Genomic DNA, 20,919 nt, shown 5'->3' with positions numbered 1-20,919 from the left:
AAAAAGAAGAACAAAAAAAAAAAAAAAAAATTGAAGTAATCCAGGCATGGTGGCACACACCCATAATCCCAGTGGTTTGGAGACTGAGACCCGAGGATCGGGAATTCAAAGCCTCAGCAAAAAACAGGTGCTAAGCAACTCAGTGAGACCCTGTCTCTAAATAAAATACAAAATAGGGCTGGGGCTGGGGCTCAGTGGTCGAGTGCCCCTGAGTTCAATCCCTGGTACAAAAAGAAAAAGAAAAAAAAAAAAAGATTAGAGGAGAAAATCTAAAGGAGAGGTATATTTCATGACTTGTGAACCTGATATGAAACTAAAATTTCAGTATCCATAAATAAAGTATTCCTGGAACCTAAGTACACTCATTTGTTTCCCGATTATCTATGGAAGCTTTAGTTGAGATAGAAACCACAGTCCCCAAAGCATAAAATATTTACTATCTGGCCTTAATAGAAACTGTTTACAGAACCCTGGTTTGGACTGACAAGGGAGAACAGAGTGACTATGACTAGTTACACATCTTGGGCACAAAATGTAAGAAGAAGATGTAACAGAAAAAAAAAAAAATCAGCAGTAACCAAACAATATTTTAATGCACTATTTTGAAAATAAAAAATGTGAAAAAGATTCGTGACATACAAAATATGAAAATATAAAAATAGGATCAATAACAGTGCTGTGCTGTACCTTACCAGCACCCCAGGCAAAGAAAACTCAGTCATACTGAGATTTTGGTGCCCACTTCAATTTTGCAAAGGAGGCAAAGCTTTATTCACTTCCCCCTAATCCAGGCTTTGGTGAGCTATCCCCAGGTGTGTGTGTGTGTGTGTGTGTGTGTGTGTGTCTGTGTGTCTGTGTTGGGTGGTCTGATTAGGGACAGGCATGGAAACTTAGGAGAGGATCACAGATCGTCAATCTCAGATCTCCACCTTAAAGGAGAGAATTCATTTCATTTCATCCACAGTGAAAGTCAAAGCCTGGGCTGGGGTTGTGGCTCAGTAGAGCACTTGCCTAGCATGTGTGAGGCAGTGGGTGTAATACAAAGCTGCTGCCCAGTCTTTTCCTGTTGCATCACAACCTAGCCTGTCAGTCTGAAAACTGCTTTCCCCGCCCTTTCCGGTGCAGCCATTTTCCCGACCTCCCAACTACTGTCAGTCCGTGAACATCCTAGTTAGCTATTGGTTCATCAGTCAACTTACAAATATCCTTCTCCGTTATTGGTCCCCTGTTAGCCTGGCGGGATTCTTAAAGATAACTTCACCACCATCTTCTCTCTTGCTTTTCTCTCCTACACACTTGCTTACTTTCTCCTCCTCGCTTTTCACACTCTTTCTTGCATGCACCCTTTCTCTTTCTCTTTCTTTTCCTCTCATGTTCTCTCTTACCCTGCAGGGAGACACTCTGTTTGCTTAATAAACCCTCTTATGTGATTTCCCGTGTCCACTGCGGTTTTCGTGGGATTCCTTACAGTGGGTTTGATTCTCAGCACCACATATAAATAAATGAGTGAAAAATAAAGGTTTATCAACATCTAAAAAAAAATGTTAAAAAAAAAAGAAAGAAAGTCAAAGCCTACAAGGCTGTACAATCCAGCCACCAGCTCTTAACTCTCCAACACCATCCCCAAGTATTCCCCTCCTCTTCTGCTTTCCTCTCACCACCCAATATGCCTTCCATCTCTGCACAGTGGCAGACCCACTGCACTGGATCCTCTGAGCTGGAAGACCCCTCTGTGCATGCCTGTAAGTCTTCCTGCTGTAACTTCTAAGTAAGGCTTCTGAGGACCTTGCTGTTTGAAGGGGTTGTTAAACCAACCCCTTCCCGCCTCCTTCATGGCTTTTTTTTTTTTCCCTATGGCTTCCATCAGCCTCTGAATACCATAGTGCTCTGATTTATGTTTTCTCTTCCTCCACTGGACTGCATGCGCCACCAAGGTAGGCGATCTGTGTTACTACTGTGCAATGCTCTGTGCTTGGTACAATATTGAATGTCAGAACTTCAGCAATACTCCACAGCTGGCATGTAACAGTGGTCCACTTTATGCTTTGTGTGTAACCCTTGCTGCTCCGCCACTGCAACTTATTTTTTAAGTGGACATGTTTCTTTCTCTTCCTCTCTCCATGCTCCTTCCTAATCTCTTCTCTCCCTAATCTCAGGGGAAACAGGATTACCTTTCTTCCCCATCCTAGGTAGATTTACCTGTCCTTGAGTGCACACTCACCCTAGCAATGAAGTAATCCAGACTTTGGGGATGGTACCAGAAGATCTCAGAAATGACTCTCCCAAATTAACAAGTGAATTACAACTCCAACAGAGGACATGTGGAATGTAGCCTTTTAGTCATTTCTTTAAAAGCCCCTGTTCCTGCTAATGGGCAGAATCACAGCCTTTAGGACAGGAGTCCCATGTTTCTCCTTTGCTAGTAAAGCAATAAATCTTTTTTTTTTTCTTTTTTCTTTAAACTGCATCCTAATTATTGGATTGGTAGCCGGAATAAGGACCTACCTTTCCACAACAGCAGAGGAAATGGAAACCAGTGAACCTGTGGTGGTGAAGAAAATAGGAGGGATTTGTTTTATTTTAAGGCCTCCAGTCATTACTTCCACTAGCAGTGGACAAATAAGCTCCTCCCACAAACAAAAAACCATAGGGTACAAAATGTTAAAATATCACAGCTGCTTTTTTTTTTTTTTTTTTTAATACTTGGGTACCAGGGGTTGAACCCAGGGGTGCTTAATCCCTGAGCCACATCTCCAGTCCTTTTTTATTTAGAGACAGGCTCTCCTTGTATTGCTTAGGGCCTCACTAAGTTGCTGAGATGGGCTTTGAACTCCTGATCCTCCTGCCTCGGTATTCCCAGCCACTGGGATGATAGGTGTGGGCCACTGTGCCCAGCTCGCAGCTGCACTGCCTTCCTGCTCACCTATTTTTCCCATCTCCTAGAATTCTTAATTTGTAGTTAAACCCTAATTAATTGCTTTTATTTTCCAAGGGTGCCTTCTATTCGAAAACCAGCTTTATAGTGCATCTACATAAAAAGGAAATCTGTTATTTCACGGTGTTTAACTATAAAAAACATGGTACCCACCCCCCATTGGCATTTTCCTTCTCTCTCTTACTCTGCTTGCCTTTCTGTTCAGGACAGAGCTCACGTGTCTGTGGTCTCATGTCACTTTTCTGGATTCTGCCAAGGATGAGTCACAAGTCCTTCAACTTGCTCATTAACACTTCCAACAACTGCTTCTCACCAGAATCCCCCCTCTTGTCCCTACTTATTTTAGTTTGCTGTTGGAAAGAGCGGATTGCCTAGTTATCCCAGCAGCTAAAGGCATGTGGGCAGCTAAAGACATGAGAAGGGAAGGAATAGAAACTAGTTTGGATGCCAAGTTTCCTGTCTTCAGTGTGTGTTGGAAGAACAAGATCTTTTTTTCCTTACTGCAACCTGCCCAAAGACTGTACCTTTATAACCAGAGAAATAAATTTTACCCCATTTTTTTACAATGAGTCAAAATAAATAAATTTCAATAAAAAGACTGTACCTTCCCATCACCGTAGATTTCATACCCATGTAGATAACTATTAAAATCTGAATATCAAATTTATTTTTGTACACAGGAAGTAATCAATATGTGTATTTTCTTTCCAATACGGCCTTAAATACTTTGCCAAATTCCTAGTATTGATTGTTTTTCCTCTCCTACTCTAAAATATATGCATTTTTAAATAGTTATTCTGTCCATTTAATTGCAGTAGGAGAAGTACATTGTTGCCCACAGTAGAGGTCAGCAAACTTATTCTGAATAGGGCTAGATTAAAATGTAAGCATTCTAATAGGCTTTGTGGGCTGCCCATTCTTGGCATGATTGTTCAGCTCTGTCATGGTAGCATGATAGTAGCCACAGATGAAACATGAAGGGGTAAGTATGACTGTGTTCCAAAAGTCTTACTATGCTGTGGTATTGTGATATAATAAGAAAAATATATTTGACTCTGCCTTTGGTTCCCGACATACATCTCTTCAAATCCTTGAAATTTCAGGAATGAGGAGAGTTTTTTGTTTTGTTTTTTTTAATACATGCTGTGAGATGGCTGGTGGCTTTTATGTAGATTCTGGATGGGAACTGGTCTCCAGAAAGATCAAGGCACAATTACAGGGTTGAGATTTTCAGCTCTCCCACTCAAGTCTCCAGGGAGGGAGAAGAGATGGGCTGAATGTTGAGTTGATCACCAGTGACCAATGATATAGTCAATCATACCCACAGTGAATCCTTCATAAATACCCAAAATGGCAGGGTGTAGTTTTGCATGCCTGCTATCCCAGTGACTCAGGAAGCTGAGGCTGGAGGATTGCAAGATCAAGGTCAGCTTGGGCAACTTAGTGAGAAACTATCTCAGAATAAAATAAGAAGGGCTGGGGATGTAGTTCAGTGTTAGACCATCCCTGGGTTCAATCCTCAGTATGGAAGTCAAGTGGGAAAAATATAAATAAATAATAAAAAAGCCAAAAGGACTAGGTTTGAAGAACGTTTCAACTGCCAAACTCATGGAGGTGCCTGGAAGGTAGCACACTGAGAAGAGCACGGAAATTGCACCCCTTTATCTGGCTGTTCATCTGTATTTTTTGTAACATCATTTATAATAAAATGGTAATGGGGGAACTTTATATCATCATCATAAGTAGAAAACCAGTATCTAAAAAATGTATTTTAAAAAGGAACTTTATATCACCACTGTAGTAAACTAGTTAATGGAAATAAAACGCTTTCCTTAGTAATATGAGCCACTGGAGCAAATTTGTCAGACCAGAGGAGGGGACCTGGTCAGTCAGAAGCACAAGTCAACCTGAGGCTTAAAACGGGCATCTGAAGTAAGGGGCATTCTTTTGAGACTGAACCCTTAACTTGTAGGATCTGACGCTATCTCCAGTAGATAATTTCAGAGTTGAATTGAAGAATTGAATTATAGAATGCCCAGTTGGTGTTCCCTGGAGAATTGCTTGTGAATGTGGGGGAAATTCTCACACATTTGGTCACAGAGTGTGTGGTGGTGAAAAAAAAACTGTTTTTTTTTTCCATCAGAGATACACTAAAATTTGAATATCATATCATTTTCATGAGTCCAAAGTTATTTTTGATTGTTTTCAACCATTACAAAAACATAAAAGTTAGCCAGGATTGGTGGTGTGTACCTGTAATCATAGCTACTTAAGAGACTGAGGCAGGAAGATCACTTAAGAGACTGAGGCAGGAAGATCACAAGTTCAAGGCCAGTCCGGGTAACATGACAAGATAAAACCAAAAGGTCTGGGGATGCTGCTCAGTGGTAGAGTGCCTATCTAGCATGAGTGAGTTCCTGGGCTCAATCCCCAGTGCCACAAAGAAAAGAAAAGTAAAAATTCATTCTTAGTTTATAGGCCCAGAAGTGGGGGATGGGAGTGGGTGGGAGAAAGAAAGCCAGATTTGGCCCATGGGGCATAGTTTGCCCAACTCTGGCTTAGGTTTAAAAGTCACACAAGACTATCACCTTAGGGAATCTATTCCAGAGGCTCCAGTAGGCAAGAACATTTGTGTAGTGTTGTTGATTAAAGTTTTCTTGGTTTGGAAGCAGGTTGGGGAAAGAAACCTAAATGAATTTTCTTTTATGGGGGGATAGTTGAATAAACTGTGGCGTATTCACACAATAGAATATTATGCAGTCATTAAAAGGAGCAGATGTGGTTTTTGAGGGATTTTAAAAATGTATTTTTGAGTGAGAAGAGAAAATTGAAGAGAAATATGTATAAAACAATCCCCATTTTTTAAAAATAAATAATAAACCCCTTTTCTACTTTCATTTATAACATTTGTTGGGTGGGAGTTAGGGAATGTAGAAAAAGAGAGATAAGGTTTTGTTAATGAAAAATTATACATAGTATTGGATAAAAGAGACATAAAATTGTGATCGGCAAGATGATGAGGGGGGTTATTACTGAGTGGTAGATGTAATAATTATTTTCTCCCTTGCATTTCATATATTCCTTGATTTTAAAAATATAGTATGATAGTCTGAATGTTGGTACCCCTCTCCCCAAATTAATATGGTGGAATCCAACCCCCAATACGATAGTAGTAGTGTGGGACCTGTGGGAAGTGATTATTATGAACAATCCAGCTTCATAAATGGGATTAGCACCCTTATAAGAAACTCTAAGGAGATGGTTTGCCCCTTCTGCCACACAAGGACACAAAGAAGGTGCCAACAATCAATGGAACTGTGGCAATGGCAACACCACTTTGTTTTATGCTGCCCTACTCAAGATTAGCCTTATTTTGCAGCATTAGACTTTTTAAAGTTTTTCTTTTCTTTGTCTAGCATTGTAACTTCTAAAGAAAAAACCTTTAAATGACTGAGATATTAACTGCTAGTATCAACTATTCCAGAAAAAAGGGCACAAAGAAAAAAGACATTTGTCCCCATATCTCTTAATAAGTAATCTTTAGCTTTTAATTTAATTTTTATTTTAGGAATACCTGATGGTTTTCAAATAACATCAAAGTGTGGGACAAGGACTTGCTAATTCTGTTCTCTAAAAGAATAATAATGTTTAACTTTGCAGAAAAAGAATGTGCTTATCCAAAGGATGACAGGAGGAGCCCTGGAATTATTTGTAGTACAGGAGTATTGGGACTGAAGAGAATGACCAAGATGACTACCCAGTGGCCAGATGTGTGACTCAGCACAAAGCCTACCTATCCATTAATCCACTGTTCTTCTTTCTTCCTCAGGAAGACTCTTCCATGGAGAATTCTTTAGAAATGGTTGCTAGGGTGAGAATATGGCCATTTCCCCCAATCAACTAGCTTATCATTAAAAAACCTGATTTTCTTCCCACCAATTCTTGTCTCTGAATATTGTCTGTGGGCTGTGAGCAAAACTGAACCTTAATCAGTAACATGAGGAATGGCCCTCACCAGACACTAAGTCTATTGGTGCCTTGGTCTTGGACTTCCTGGTCTCCAGAACTATAGGTAATAAATATCTATGGTATTTTGTTATAGCACCTAAATGGACTAGTTGGTAAATTCTTTCTAAGACCCTACTATGGATGCCTGAAGTAAAAATGATACTTAACTCTGTACTTCAATGCATTTTACATCTTTTTGTTTGTTTGTTTGTTTGTTTTGTTTTGTTTTTGTACAGGAGATTAAACCCAGGGGAATTTAACCATGGAACTACATCCCATCCCTTTTTATTTTGAGACAGGTTCTTGCTAAGGTGATGAGGCTGACCACAAACTTGTAATCCTTCTGCCTCAGTCTCCCGAGTTGCTGGGATTACAGGTGTGAGCCACCATTCCTAGGGGCTGCATTTTACATCTTCACTAAATTTGACACACTGTGACCATGGTTTTTGCAGCTTGAGGTGTGACAGGAAAACTAGAATGAATTTCTTTTTCCTTCCTCAAATTTTCAGGTAGAAGTTCTGTAATGAGCATAGATCTTAGCAACCTTGACATATATTTTTTTATTTTATTAATTAATTAATTTTTTTTTTTTTTTTTAGTTTTCTGATTGAGATTTTAAAGGGGATATTTTAGAGCTTCTCTTTGGCATCTCTGAATTGCCAGCATCACTACTGTTTTACTCAACTTTTTTGCCACCGTGACAAAAATACACAACCAGAACAGCTTAGAGGAGGAAAAGCTTATTTGGCATTCATGGTTTCAGAGTTCTCAGCTCATAGGTGGTCAATTCTATTGCTTTGGGCCTAAGGTGAGGGAGAGCATCATGGTTGAATGGCACAGCAGAGGAAAGCTCCTCACTTCATGGCAGCCAGGAAGTAGTGGAGGGAGAGGCCATAGGAAAGATGCATCCTTTCAGGATATTATGGTTTAGATTTGGGGTGACCCCCAAAAGAATATTCAGAGGTGAAGTGATTAGATTTTGAGAGCTGCAACCTAATCAGTGGATTAATCCACTGATATGGTTTAACTGGGTGATAATTCTAGGCTGGTAGGGTGTGGTTGGAAGAAGTAGGTCACTGAGGGCATGATTTTGGGGTTTATATTTTGTCCCTGGTGAGTGGGATTCTCTTTCTCTGCTTCCTGTCTCTCATGTCCTGAACCACTTTCCTCTGTCATGTCCTTCCACCATGAGGTTCTGCCTCATCTTGGGTTCAGAGCTATGGAATTGGTTAACCATGGACAGAAGCTTTGAAACCATGAGACAAAATAAACTTTTCCTCCACTAAGTTGTTCTTGTCAGGCATGATGAAACAAATCTGACAAAAATTTGTCACCCCAGTGACACCTTCTCCAGTCATATTCCACTGCCTTCAGTAACCATGGTCAGTTCAAATTAGAATATACTAATTAGTTTATGACTCTCAAAACCCAATCACTCTACCTCCAAACATTCCTGCATTAACACAGGAGATTTTTGGGAACAACTCATATCCAAACCATAATATTTCCACCCTGGCCCCCAAAAGCTCAAGTTCATTTCAAAATGCAAATTGCATTTGGTCATTTCCAAGAGTTCCAGCCTTGCTCAAAAGTCCAAATCCAAACTCTCCTCTGAGACCTAAGGCAATCTCTTGTCTGTGAGCCCCTGTAAAAATAAAAAATAAGTTACATCTATCCAATATAAAGTGGCACAGAGTACACATTCCCATTCCAAAAGGGACAAATAGGGACATAGAAAGAAGGGATGGGACTCAAACAAGCCCAAAACCCAGCTGGGCAAATGGGTCCTGTAACTCTAAGTATAATATCTAAAACTCATCGCTGTGAGATATTGTTTCCAAAGGATTTGTGCAGCTCTGTGCCTTTGGCTTTACTGGTTTCAGCATATGTGAACTCTTTTTTAGCCTGACTTTCTCCATGGTCAGCAGCTTTTTTTGGTCAGACAGTTCATGTAACAGGCACCTCTTAATTTCTGGGGTCCCCATGCCAGCTTTGACTTTACCTTTATAGCATCATATATCACAGTCTCAGGAACAGTACACAGCAACCACAACCCTTCTACGCTTTCTTAGACCTCCCAGACCTTCTCTTGAAATCTTGGCAGAAGCCCCTACACCCCCTTAACTTAAGAATCCTTCATTCCTGCAGAACCAGCACCAGAAGGATGATGCCAGGTCTGCTGCCAGTTCATGCAGTGGGTGAACTTCCTGGGACCTTAGCTGCAGTGGTCTTTGAATGCCTGCACAACTTGGCATGGTGAAAAAACTTCCTAGTTCCCCTAGGTAATTAGGGGAACTCTTCAAAGGAATTTCCCCTTCTATATCCTTAAACCTGCAATGGGGGTGGTCTTGCAAATTCCAAGATACACTTGAGGTATCTTTCCTACTATCTCTGTGATGTGAAAATTACTTAGCAAATCGTTAGGGGCTATAATCTCTTCAACAAGCACAACTTTCTTAGTTCCAGTTTTACCTACACTTTTCTGGTTAAGTTGCAAATTTTTAAAAATCCTTTAGCTCTACTATTGGCTCCTGGTTCCCATAGTAACCTGCCAGCGATATTCATGCTACTCCCTGAATGCTGTGCTGTTGAGAAATTTCCTCCACCAGATTAATTAGTTCATCACTTTTAAATTCAGTCTCACACAAAATCTCAGGAAATGGGCAAAATTCAGGCAATTTCTTTGCCAGAATATAACGTGAGTAGCATCTAGTCCAATTTCCAATAGAGTTCTCATTTCCCTCTGAAACCTCCTGAGCACAGTTTGCATTCCTATTGGTATTCTGGTCTTCTGAGCTCCTACCAGAATCATCCAGAATCATTAATTAAGTTCTGTTTACAACTTTCTAAAGCTTTTACAGCCTACATCTCTAAACTTTTCCAAATTACTACTGCAAACCAACTCAGAAGAGTTCTGAGTTAGGTTAATCACCCCAGTGGCCCCATTACTTGTATCAATTTCTGTTTTAGTTAACTTTTCATCCCTATAATCAAAATAACTAACCAGAACAACTTAGAGGAGGAAAAGCTTTTTTGGGGTTCATGGTTTCAGAGATCTCCATCCAGAGATAGCCAACTCATTGCTCTGAGACCAAGATGAGATATAGCACTGTGACTGAAGGGTACAGTGGATGAAAGCTGCTGACCTCATGGCAGCCAGTAAGCAAGGTAGGGGGAAAAGGCCTTGGGACAGATGCACCCTTCCAGGGTACACCCCCAAAGACCCACCTCCTCCAATCATGCTCCCTCCATGCACAGTTACCACCTTGCCAGGCCATTCTGATTAGATCATGTCTCTCATAATCCAATCACTTTACCTCTGAACACTCCTACATTAACAAAGGAGATTTTGGAGGACACTTTACGTCCCAACCACAACTGCTTTTGTGCTTTGGGGCCACAATTCAGTAACATAAGAATTACTTGAGTCAATTATGGTGGCGCATGCCTGTAATCCCAGCAACTGGAGAGGCTGAGGCAGGAGGATTGTAAGTTTGAGGTCAGCCTCAGCAAATTAGTGAGATCCTGTTTTAAAATTAAAAATAAAAAGGCCTGGGGATGTGGCTTAGTGGTAAAGCTCTTCTGGTTTCAATTCCTAGTACAAAAAGAAAAAAAAATTACTTGAACACAGGCACTGTGGTTTTTTTTGTTTGTTTGTTTGTTTTTTGACAGTGACCAAGATAGTTACTAAGTGACTAGTTGGTGCATAAGCAGTGTGGATATGCTGGATGAATGGATTGGACACAGGGATGATTCATCCTGAATGATCAGCACACAATTTAAAACTCAGGAATCGTTTATTTTTTTTTAATTTCCATTCAATTCTTTGGGCCACAGTTAACCCTGGGCAACTAAAATTAGAAAAAGTGAAAGGGTAGGAAGGGAGGACTGTTGTATTATTCACATACTCTGAAAGGAACAATAAAACTTCTTTGTGTATGTGTGTGGTGTTGAGGGTAGAACCCAAGCCCCCCTATATGCTAAGCAAATGCTCTACTATTCTGCAACACTCCCAGTCAGCAAAGCTATTTTTACTTCAAAGAAAAGATTTAACTTTAACAGTCTTTGAAGATTAATTTCTGATTTAAAAAAGTGGAAATAGTTGCCCCTTTTTGAGTCTAATTCTCCTGTGCCTTCAATGTATAATACATATTGGGTGTTCTTTTCCCTGGGAATGTAGCTCAATCGCAGATACTTGCCTAGAATGTATGAGGCCCTGAATTCAATCCCCAGGACCAAAAATCAGAAAATAAAAACATTTAGAATGAGGAAACAACCTAAATATCCAATAAAAGAGAAGACATTACTGAGTATTTTGCTCCGTCTATATAACAGAATATGAATCGGTCCTTCAAAAGACCTGATCACTGGTAAAGACATGGTCACTGTCCTCAGTTGTAGAGAGACAAGAGTGTAAATAGACTCCATTTACCAACCGAGAGCTGAGCGTGGTGACATGCCTCTAATCCCAGCTACTCGAGAGGCTGAGGCAGGAAGATCACAAGTTCAAAGTCAGCCTGGGCAATGTACTAAGACCTTGTATTAAAATAAAGTTTTAAAAAGGTTGAAGATTTTTTTAGTGGTAAAGTGCTTGCCTAGAATGTGAGAGACACTGTACTGCCAAACAGACAAATTACCACTTACTAGCTAAGGAGCTAAAGAAAGTGCCTTCTGACCCTTGTGGATTTTCCTCTTATATAAAATTGAAATATTAATGAAACTTTGTAAGCTCTCTACTTAATATACAGCTGTTATGGTTTGGATATGAGCTGTCCCCCAAAAGCTCATGTGTGAGACAGTGCAAGGAGGTTCAGAAGAGAAATGATTGGATTGTAAGAGTCTTAACCCAATCAGTGACTTAATCCCTGATGAGGAGGTGGGAATTGGGACGTGGCTTTGGGATAAAAAAAAAATATATATATATATATATATATATATATATATATATATATATATATATATTTGTATCTGGCAAGTGAAGTCTCTCTGCTTCCTGATGATGCGAGCTGTTTCCTCTACCATGCTCTTTCTGCCATGATGTTCTACCTCATCTTGAGCCCCAAGGAATGGAGCCAGCCTTCTATGGACTAAGACCTCTGAAACTGTGAGCCCTCAAATAAACCTTTCCTCTTCTATAATTGTGTTGGTCAGATCATTTAGTCACAGCAGTGAAAAAGTTGACTAAAACAAAAGCATGGGTTCTTTAAATATTTTTTATTGTAATTGTCATTTTAGGAGCTCATATGGCATTTAAAAATTTTATGCAATGAATATTTTTTCATAATGTAGATTGCATTCTCTCTCTCTCTCTCTCTCTTTCTTTTTTTTTTTTCAGTGTTGGGGATTGAACTCAGGGCTTTGTGCTTGTGAGACAAGCACTCTACCAACTGAGGTATATCCCTAGCCTGTAATGTAGATCATAGGAATTTTTATTATAATTAAAGATCACTTCAGAGAAAAATGATATCTAAAAATCATAGTCTCTACAGCATCTCTGATGAGGTACTTGAAGCAGTTCAATGTAGGTTAGGCTTGGGAGACAAAATCTTGCTAGAGATATAGTGGCAGATGATGCTCATGTGCTTTTTGGGGCAACTGGACAGGTTTACCTACAAAAAGAGAGCAGACAGAAGAGGTGCCAAGCTGTGCATGCTTCTGGGGAAAATGTTTCTTCTCCAGCAAGGCAAAGGAAGGGCACACTGTAGCTTGTCAATAAATGGTAGAGGAATGAATGGACAGATGCCAAGAAGATGCATTTGTATGTAATCTGATTGTCTAGGTCCTGGAAAACAAATGAAGAAGGAAATCCTGGGCTGGAAATGCAGCGCAGTGGTAGAGCCCTCATGGAGCATGTGGGAAGCCCTTGGTTGGATCCACAGGGCTGAAAAAAGAAAGTTAAAAAAAAAAAAAAAGGTAGGAAAAGAAGGAAATCCCTCATTCTGTATTTTTGGAGAAGATCTTATGTTGTGGAGAAATTGTATGAGGAAGTAGTCACAATTCAACTAAAGGGCACTTGATGTGACTGGTGCAATTCATTTATTCATTAAATAAATGCCCCTTGTTGAGCATTTACCAATTATTATGCTGGCACTCATGATATGCTCAATCACAAATCAAGATACATTGTGTTTTGAATATGGGTAACTGCCTTTTGGTCCTAAAATTTATGTCATTTATGTTCATGATGTGTTTGGCAGGTTAAGGCAATTTAATGGTCTTTGGAGTTTACCTCACTGGATGAGGCTTATGAGTTAGGATTGCTAAGACTTCATTAGCTGTTAACTAGGCAGTGTGGACTGTGGTATAATACTCCCAAGGTTCAAAGTCTGGTGCTGCTACTGAGTGGCCAAATAATATTAGTTTCTTTATCTCTCTAAACATCATCTCTGTGTTTTCAACTATAAAATGGGGGTTATAATAGCATTTGCCTTAATTTTCTCTAATTAAATAAAGTAATATGTAAGAAATATCTTGCATGGGGCTTGGCAATAGCAAATGCCAACAGCCAATAAATGTTAGCTAATATTATTATTGTTATTATTATTTTATCCTGTATAACACTATAAAAGAGCCCATTAAAAGGGAGCAAACTAGACTCAGTCCTGAGAGGAAGAAAATCAAAGGTACCGGAAGTACAGTTAGTCTGACATCTCCTGGTCAGTGACTGAGCTTTCCTAAGAGGATTTTTCCAGGTGGATGTTATGGTTTTGCATGATTAGGTTAGGCCTTCTCAAGAAGCATGGTTTGGAACCATAAGTCTACTGGATTTGTTCTCTTTGGGATGGCCTACACCTAGAGAAGCGGGTAACCATCACTATTCTGGAATAGTTTATCAGAGGTGATTGTCAGGCAGGCTTCCCCAGGGAACACCTATCCTTATTAACTGGCAAGTGCTGCTGTCTGGTAGAGGGGAGAGGCATGAGCCTACATGTGCTTGCCTTTGTGTGTGTGTTACTGGGAATTAAACCCAGGGTCCTGTGGGTGACAGACGAGTGTTCTACCACTGAACTACAGCCACGGCTTTGTACTTTTTATCATGAGACAAGGTCTCACTATGTGTCCCGGGTTGGCCTTGAACTTGCAATCCTCTTGCCTCGGTTTCCCTTGTCACTTGGATGACTGGCATATGCTACTGTGCCCAGGTCCTTTCCCTTTGAACTCTTCTCAATATACAAGGAGATTCATTTTCTTTCAATCAGTTAATGTAGAAGACCTATTCTGTGCCAAGAAAGAAGCTACAAGGTGAAAATATGGTGCTAAAGGGGAAAAAAAGATCCCCTTGGTCCTGCCCTGCCATCATGGACAGGTCAATGTCCTGTGGAAAAGAGATATTAATCATATGATCACCTAAATAAATGTAAAAATACAACTGTAGTAAGCGTTATTAAGGAAAAGTGTGTGATGCGATGAAAGAGTGTAATAGACATACAGTTGAGGAGACCATGGAAGGCCTCCTGAAGTTGATGGAAGAGGTCAATGCTAAGCCGAGGGAACATTACATGTGTAGATCCTAGGGTTAGAATGAAGCATGACTCCTTAAGAAAAGGCAGAATGATGCAGGAAGCAAAGACATCCTAACAAGAGCTTAATGATGTCGAGCCCTACCAACTAAGTTCTAAGTACTTCACCTTGATCCTCATGACAGTCCTAACTGGGAGATACTATTACTATCCTCCTTTTTACAGATGAAGGAACTGAGGCATACAGAAGTAATTTATCCAAAATTATACATCCAGTAAGATGTATACATCCGTAAAGATGAAATGATGATTAGTTTGGAGTTGAGTTTAGATTTTTAGGCCAGGTTAAAAGACTTATGATAAAAGAAGTAAAGAGAAATAGGAAGTCACCAAAGGAAAATGGAAGAGGAGTGTGTATGTAACATGAACACCTTTGCATTTCAAAACAGTTGCTCTACTTTAGCACATAGAATTGGCAGAAAGGGTGGGAAAGGTGAGTGCTGAGACACCAGTTAGGAGGTGCTATGGTTTGGATGAGGGTCCACCAAAGGCCCATGTCTTAAAGGTGTGATCCCCAGGTCATGAGGGGACCTCTGAGGGAGGGTGCTGTAGGAGGTCCTTAGGTCACTGCGTTGTGCCTTCAAAAGGGATTTTGTTCTCTCCTTTTCTTTTTCCTGGCTCCTGTTGTAAACTGCTCTACCATGAACTCCCTGCTATTGCCAACTGGTGCCCTCAGCACAGGCTCAAAGCAGTGGAGTATCCCAGTCTTAGACTGGTACTTCAGAACCATGAGCCAAAATAAACCTTTTCTCTTAGTAAATTGATTTTCTCAAAGCTGACTAATACAGAGTTGACTACTGTTGTCTGGGAAAGAGGTGAGAGTAGCAGGAATGGAGAGTTTGTACTGGTGTTGGACAGAAGGGCTGTGTGAGAGATATATTTTGGAGATAAAGTGGGTGAGGGAAGGAGAGGCAGGAGGGTGTCCAGGATGATCCTAAGGCTTCCTGCTTGTGTCACTGCATGAATGGTGGTGTCATTCCTTTGTACATAGAATCTAGGAAAAGGTATGAATCTGGGTGTGAGAAGGAAGATCATTCGCCACTGGTGAATGTCAAGAAGACAATTGCATTTGTGAGTCTGGAGCTCAGATAGGTCTGTGCTAGAGATTTAAGTCTGAGAGTCATCTGTGATAACTAGAGACCTGGGGATAGATGAGTTTGCTTAAGGAAAGTGTGGAGCGAAGATTGCCTAATAGCTGGGAGGAAAACCAAGATTCCCCTGGCCTTGATTCAGCCCTTTCCTTTCTCATTGTTTTTTAAGGGTACTAATCCACACCCTCTCCTTTGTAAGAGCAAAACAAGTTCAAGTGGAAATCAGGAGAAACCTATAAAGAAAATAATATAATGGATTGAGTTCACCCTTGGACACCTTTACTTGTCTTTTTTCATCAAGCACTTATAAAAGGAAATAATTTATCCAGCAATTCTATTTGCCTTTAATTAAGTTAATGTCTCTTAACACTAAAAAAGCATTTTCTCTATGCAATCACAACCTAAGACTAAGCACACTCAGAAAATGATTTGTCAGATAATGCTTTTAAAGGTTTGGAAGAGCCACGTATGGTGGCATACAGCTATAATTCCAGTGATTGGGAAACCTGAGGTAAGAGGATCACAAGTTATAGGGCAACCTAGGAAATTTAGTAAGAGACCATATCTCCAAATAAAGTATAAAAAGGGTTGAGAGGGTAAGAGGGTAGCTCAGTGGTAAAACACCCCTGGGTTCAATTCCTACTACTAAATAAATAAATAAATAAATAAATAAATAAATAAATAAAAATGAAGTCCTGGAAGACTTACTTCAGTGTCTAAATGAGATTGTTTTACAGATATGGGATAACTGGAACACTCAAGAGAGGTGGATTATTGTGTGTTTCAAGTTGTGATTTCCAGAGTTATTATTTCATCACAGCCTGCTAGGATTGCACATTGACTAAGAGAAAATACCTATTTAACATCTATCCCTACTATTACTAAAGAAGTTCTGACATAGATCATTGTTTAACACGAGAATTTTTATGAGACAAAAATCTAAAATTTATTTTGCTTTCCTTAAGCAAAATAAAACTCTTAGTTCATGGACCACAGAGGATAAACTTTTTTTTTTTTGGAACCCACAGGCACTTAACCACATCACCAGCCATTTTTGTATTTTATTTAGAGACAGGGTCTTGCTAAGTTGCTTAAGGCCTTGCTAACTTACTGAAGTTGTCTTTGAACTCAAGATCCTCCTGACTCAGCCTCCTGAGCAGCTGGGGTTATAGACATGTGCCACTGTACCCAGCCTGAATGTAAGTTCATTAGTAAAATTCCTTTCTGGTTTTAAAAGGAAATTGTGAAATAACTGAGCAACACAGAGCTGAAAGCTAAAAACGTAGGCAGTGTGAGCCATGGTCAATATTTTCTGGACCATAAGTATCAACAAAGCAAATGGTAATTGCTCCAATTTTGTGGCAGTCTGAATTATACTATATTAAAAGTGTATCTGAAGTGAGTGAGGCACATCTCAGCAGGAAATGGGAAAAAGATGGCACACTCAAATTAGGATAATCAAACAGGTCAATGAAAGGGACTATTTATATGTGTGGGAAGGATATGGAAAGCCAAAGGAATGGTGCCATATCCTGGGCTCAGTTATCTGGAAGCATAAAGGGATAAGGTGAGAGATGGTTAAAAAGACCCAGAAAGAGAAACTCTAGAAAGTTCTGTGGAGCTCTCTCTTCCTTGGTGCTGCCTATGGAGGTGACCGCCATCTGTATTCGGCATCATGACTGCCCTCAGACCTCTCGTGAAGCCCAAAATCATCAAAAAGAGGACCAAGAAGTTCATCCAGCACCAGTCAGACCGATATGTCAAAATTAAGCGCAACTGGTAGAAACACAGAGGTATTGACAACAGGGTGCAGAGAAGATTCAAGGGCCAGATCTTGATGCCCAACATTGGTTATGGGAGCAACAAGAAGACAAAGCGCATGCTGCCCAGTGGCTTCTGGAAGTTCCTGGTCCACAACATCAAGGAGCTGAAAGTGCTGCTCATGTGCAACAAATCTTACTATGCTGAGATTGCTCACAACGTTTCCTCCAAGAACCGCAAAGCCATCGTGGAAGGAGCAGCCCAACTGGCCATCAGAGTCACCAATCCCAACACCAAGCTGCACAGTGAAGAAAATGAATAGACAGTTCATGGGCACATTTTTTGTGTGCTTAAATAAAACCGTAAAAAAAAAAAAAAAAAAAGTTCTGTGGAGAGGGCTTCCTTGAGAGAAGCTGTGAGTTTTGTGACTTTTGATGGCCATCTTTAAGTGACCCAGCAGAGGGGTGCTCAGCAGAGTAAATATCCTTGCTTCCTGCTGCTTCTTCCTTGTTGGGTGGCACCAGCCAATTGCTGACTGTAGTGGTCAGTCTCCTGAGTTAGAGAGAAGGAGAATAAAGGAGGGGAGGAACTAGAGAGACAAAATTGAGGACAGCAAGCACCAAGGGGAAGATGGGCAAGTCAATGACTAAAATCTGTGGACAGAAGCTGCTAGAGTGTGGGTGGGGTGATGGCAATGGTTTCATAGGAAGCCTAAGAGACTGATTCAAGTTTTATGTGCTTAAAATGAAAATAGCAAATGCAATTCTAAAACAAATGGAAATGATCTTACTAAAGTTCCAAGAATCAGGTTATTTTAAGGTTCTTTTTAGAGCGGGATAATAAAATGATCCTATATTTATGTTTTTTGTTTTTGTTTTTTGTTTTTGATACTGGGGATTTAACCTAGTTATGCTTTACCACTGAGCCACCTCCTTGAACTTGCCATCCTCCTGTCTTAGCCTCCCAAATTGCTGGAATTACAGGCATGCTCCACAACGCCAGCCTGACCCTGTATTTATGGAACAGAAAGTCAAATAAGTTAATGCCTTGGCAGAGGTACTAAAGACCTGTTTATTCCCCCCAATTTTGTTTTGTTTTGTTTGTTTTAGTAAAACAAATATTGGAAAACTCATGGTCAAACTGCAAAAATACCTATACACAGAAAATATTCATCATGATAAAGGGCAAAATGTTGGAAGAAACTATTTCTTAACTGTAGGAGAATAGTTAAGAAGATGGCAGTATGTTTCTTTAGTTCAACCTTTGCAGGATCATACAATTATGAATTCAAGGAATTAGGAGTTAGGAGTGTTTCTCAGCAGTATAGCACTTATCCAGCATGCAAGGGGCCCTGGGTTCAATTCCCAGCACCACAAAAGCAGACAAACAAACAACCCACCCAAGAAATTATGAAACAGCATAGAAATGCGTACAACTTAAGGTGGAAAATCAGGATTCAAAATTTTATATGTACTACATCCCTAATTTTTTAAAAAGTATATGAAAAAGGCAAATGAAATTATCAGAAATTAAAATGATATTATTAAGTGATAAGACAATGAAAGATGTGTTAGCTTTTTATTTCTGTGGCCAAAATACTTGACAAGAATGACTTACTTAGAGGGGGAAAAGTTTATTTTGGGCTCACAGTTTCAGAGGTTCAGTCCACGGTCAGGGACTCCTTTGCTCCAGGCATAGGTAATGGTGGAACATGATGGCAGAACATGATGGCAGAAGGGTGTGGGGGAAGAAAGCTATTCACCTCATGACAGCCAGGAAAGAGAGAGAGAGAAGAGGGGGGGGGGGGGAGAAAAGGAGGAGGAGGAGGAGAAAAAGAAGAAGACAATGATGATGACAGGGAGACAAGGTGTAATCCCCAAGGGTATGTAGCCAGTGACCTACTTCCTCCAGCCACCCCAATCTGCCCACATTTTCCACCTAGTAATCCATTCAAATTATTAATCCATGAAATGGAGTAATCCATTGATGAGGTTACACATTACATCATTGCCTAAGAGCCCTACCTCTGAACCTTGCTGCATTGGAGATCATACTTTTGAAATATGAGCTTTTCAGGAGACATTTCTAGATCTAAATCATAACAGAAGATAACTCTCTTTATTTATTTTTGCAATATTGAAGATTGAATCTAGGGCTTTTCATATGCTAGGCAAGTATCCTACTACTGAGTTGCATCCTCAATCCTTTTAAAAATTAATTAATTTATATTTTAATTTTGAGACAGAGTCTCACTAAGTTTCCCCAGCTGGCCTCAAATTTGTGATCATCCTGACCCAACCTCCTGAGTAGTTGGGATTACAGGCATGTACCTGGCAGATTATTTCTTAATTTTCTTTTTTTGGTACTACGGATTGAACCCAGAGGTGCTTAACCACTGGGCCATGTCTGCAGCCCTTTTTATTTATTTATTTATTTTAATTTTGAGACACAGAGTTTCACTAAATTACTTAGTACTTCGCTAAGTTACTAAGGCTGGCTTTGAATTTGTAATCCTCCAGTCTCAGCCTCCAGAGCCACTGGGATTACAGGGTGTGCCACTGCACTGGGTTTACATTTAATTTTTAAATACAATAAAAATTATACCTTTTGGAGGACTGAAATTTTTCTATACTTTGGTTTGTATAGAGGTTGCCTGGATGTATACATAATAAAAATTCATCAAAGTGCATAGGTATGATTAATGTAATTATGAGTGCTTATGTATAACTTAATGAAAGAGTTTTAAAATTTTTAATGCAAAAAGCATCATCTAAAGTATATAAGAGCCAGGTGCAATGGCTCACTCTTATAATTCCAGCTATTTATGAAGTTGTAGAAGGATTTTGAGTTGGAGGCCAACCTGAGCAATTTAGTGATACCCTCATCTCTAAATAAGTAAATAAAAACAAAGTGTATTGCCTAAATGAAGTTGGTTATAATTCTTTCTGTACTTATATCAGCATTTTTTAAAATTTATTTTTATTGTAAACAAATGGGATACATGTTATTTCTGTTTGTACATGAAGTAAAAGCATACCATTTGTATAATCATACATCTATATAGGTTAATGGTGTTTGATCCATTCTGTTATTTTTTTCCTCCCCCCCACCCCTCCCACCCCTCTTTTCCCTCTATACAGTCCCTCCTTCCTCCATTTTTACCCCCCTGCCATCCCCCATTATGTGTCATCATTCGCTTATCAGCAAGATCATTCGTCCTTTGGTTTTTTGAGATTGGCTTATCTCACTTAGCATGATATTCTCCAATTTCATCTATTTGCCTGCAAATGCCATAATTTTATTATTCTTTATAGCTGAGTAATATTCCATTGTATATATATGCCACAGTTTCTTTATCCATTCATCAATTGAAGGACATCTAGGTTGGTTCCACAATCTGGCTATTGTGAATTGAGCAGCTATGAACATTGATGTGGCTGTATCTCTGTAGTATGCTGATTTTAAGTCCTCTGGGTATAGGCTGAGGAGTGGGATAGCTGGGTCAAAAGGTGGGTCCATTCCAAGTTTTCTAAGGAATGTCCACACTGCTTTCCATAGTGGCTGCACTAATTTGCAGCTCTACCAGCAATGTATGAGTGTACCT

At 39.8% G+C, this 20,919-nt stretch overlaps 1 long non-coding RNA gene and 1 pseudogene across 1 annotated transcript in view; one reads left to right on the top strand and one right to left on the bottom strand.

The window, feature by feature from the left end:
• Window positions 1–2,408: 2,408 nt before the first annotated feature.
• LOC124995011 (uncharacterized) overlaps window positions 2,409–20,919 on the bottom strand; it is a 33,374-nt gene continuing 14,863 nt past the window's right edge. The window contains exon 3 of the long non-coding RNA XR_007110594.1: window positions 2,409–2,542. This is a non-coding gene — a long non-coding RNA (uncharacterized LOC124995011). The remainder of the gene's footprint in view (window positions 2,543–20,919) is intronic.
• On the top strand, window positions 17,230–17,637 carry LOC124995008 (60S ribosomal protein L32-like; annotated as a pseudogene).

The sequence above is a fragment of the Sciurus carolinensis genome, chromosome 10, assembly GCF_902686445.1.
Source record: "Sciurus carolinensis chromosome 10, mSciCar1.2, whole genome shotgun sequence".
NCBI lineage: Eukaryota > Metazoa > Chordata > Mammalia > Rodentia > Sciuridae > Sciurus > Sciurus carolinensis.
The sequence above is the reverse complement of the archived record's forward strand: the minus strand, read 5'-3'. Positions and strand labels throughout refer to the sequence as shown.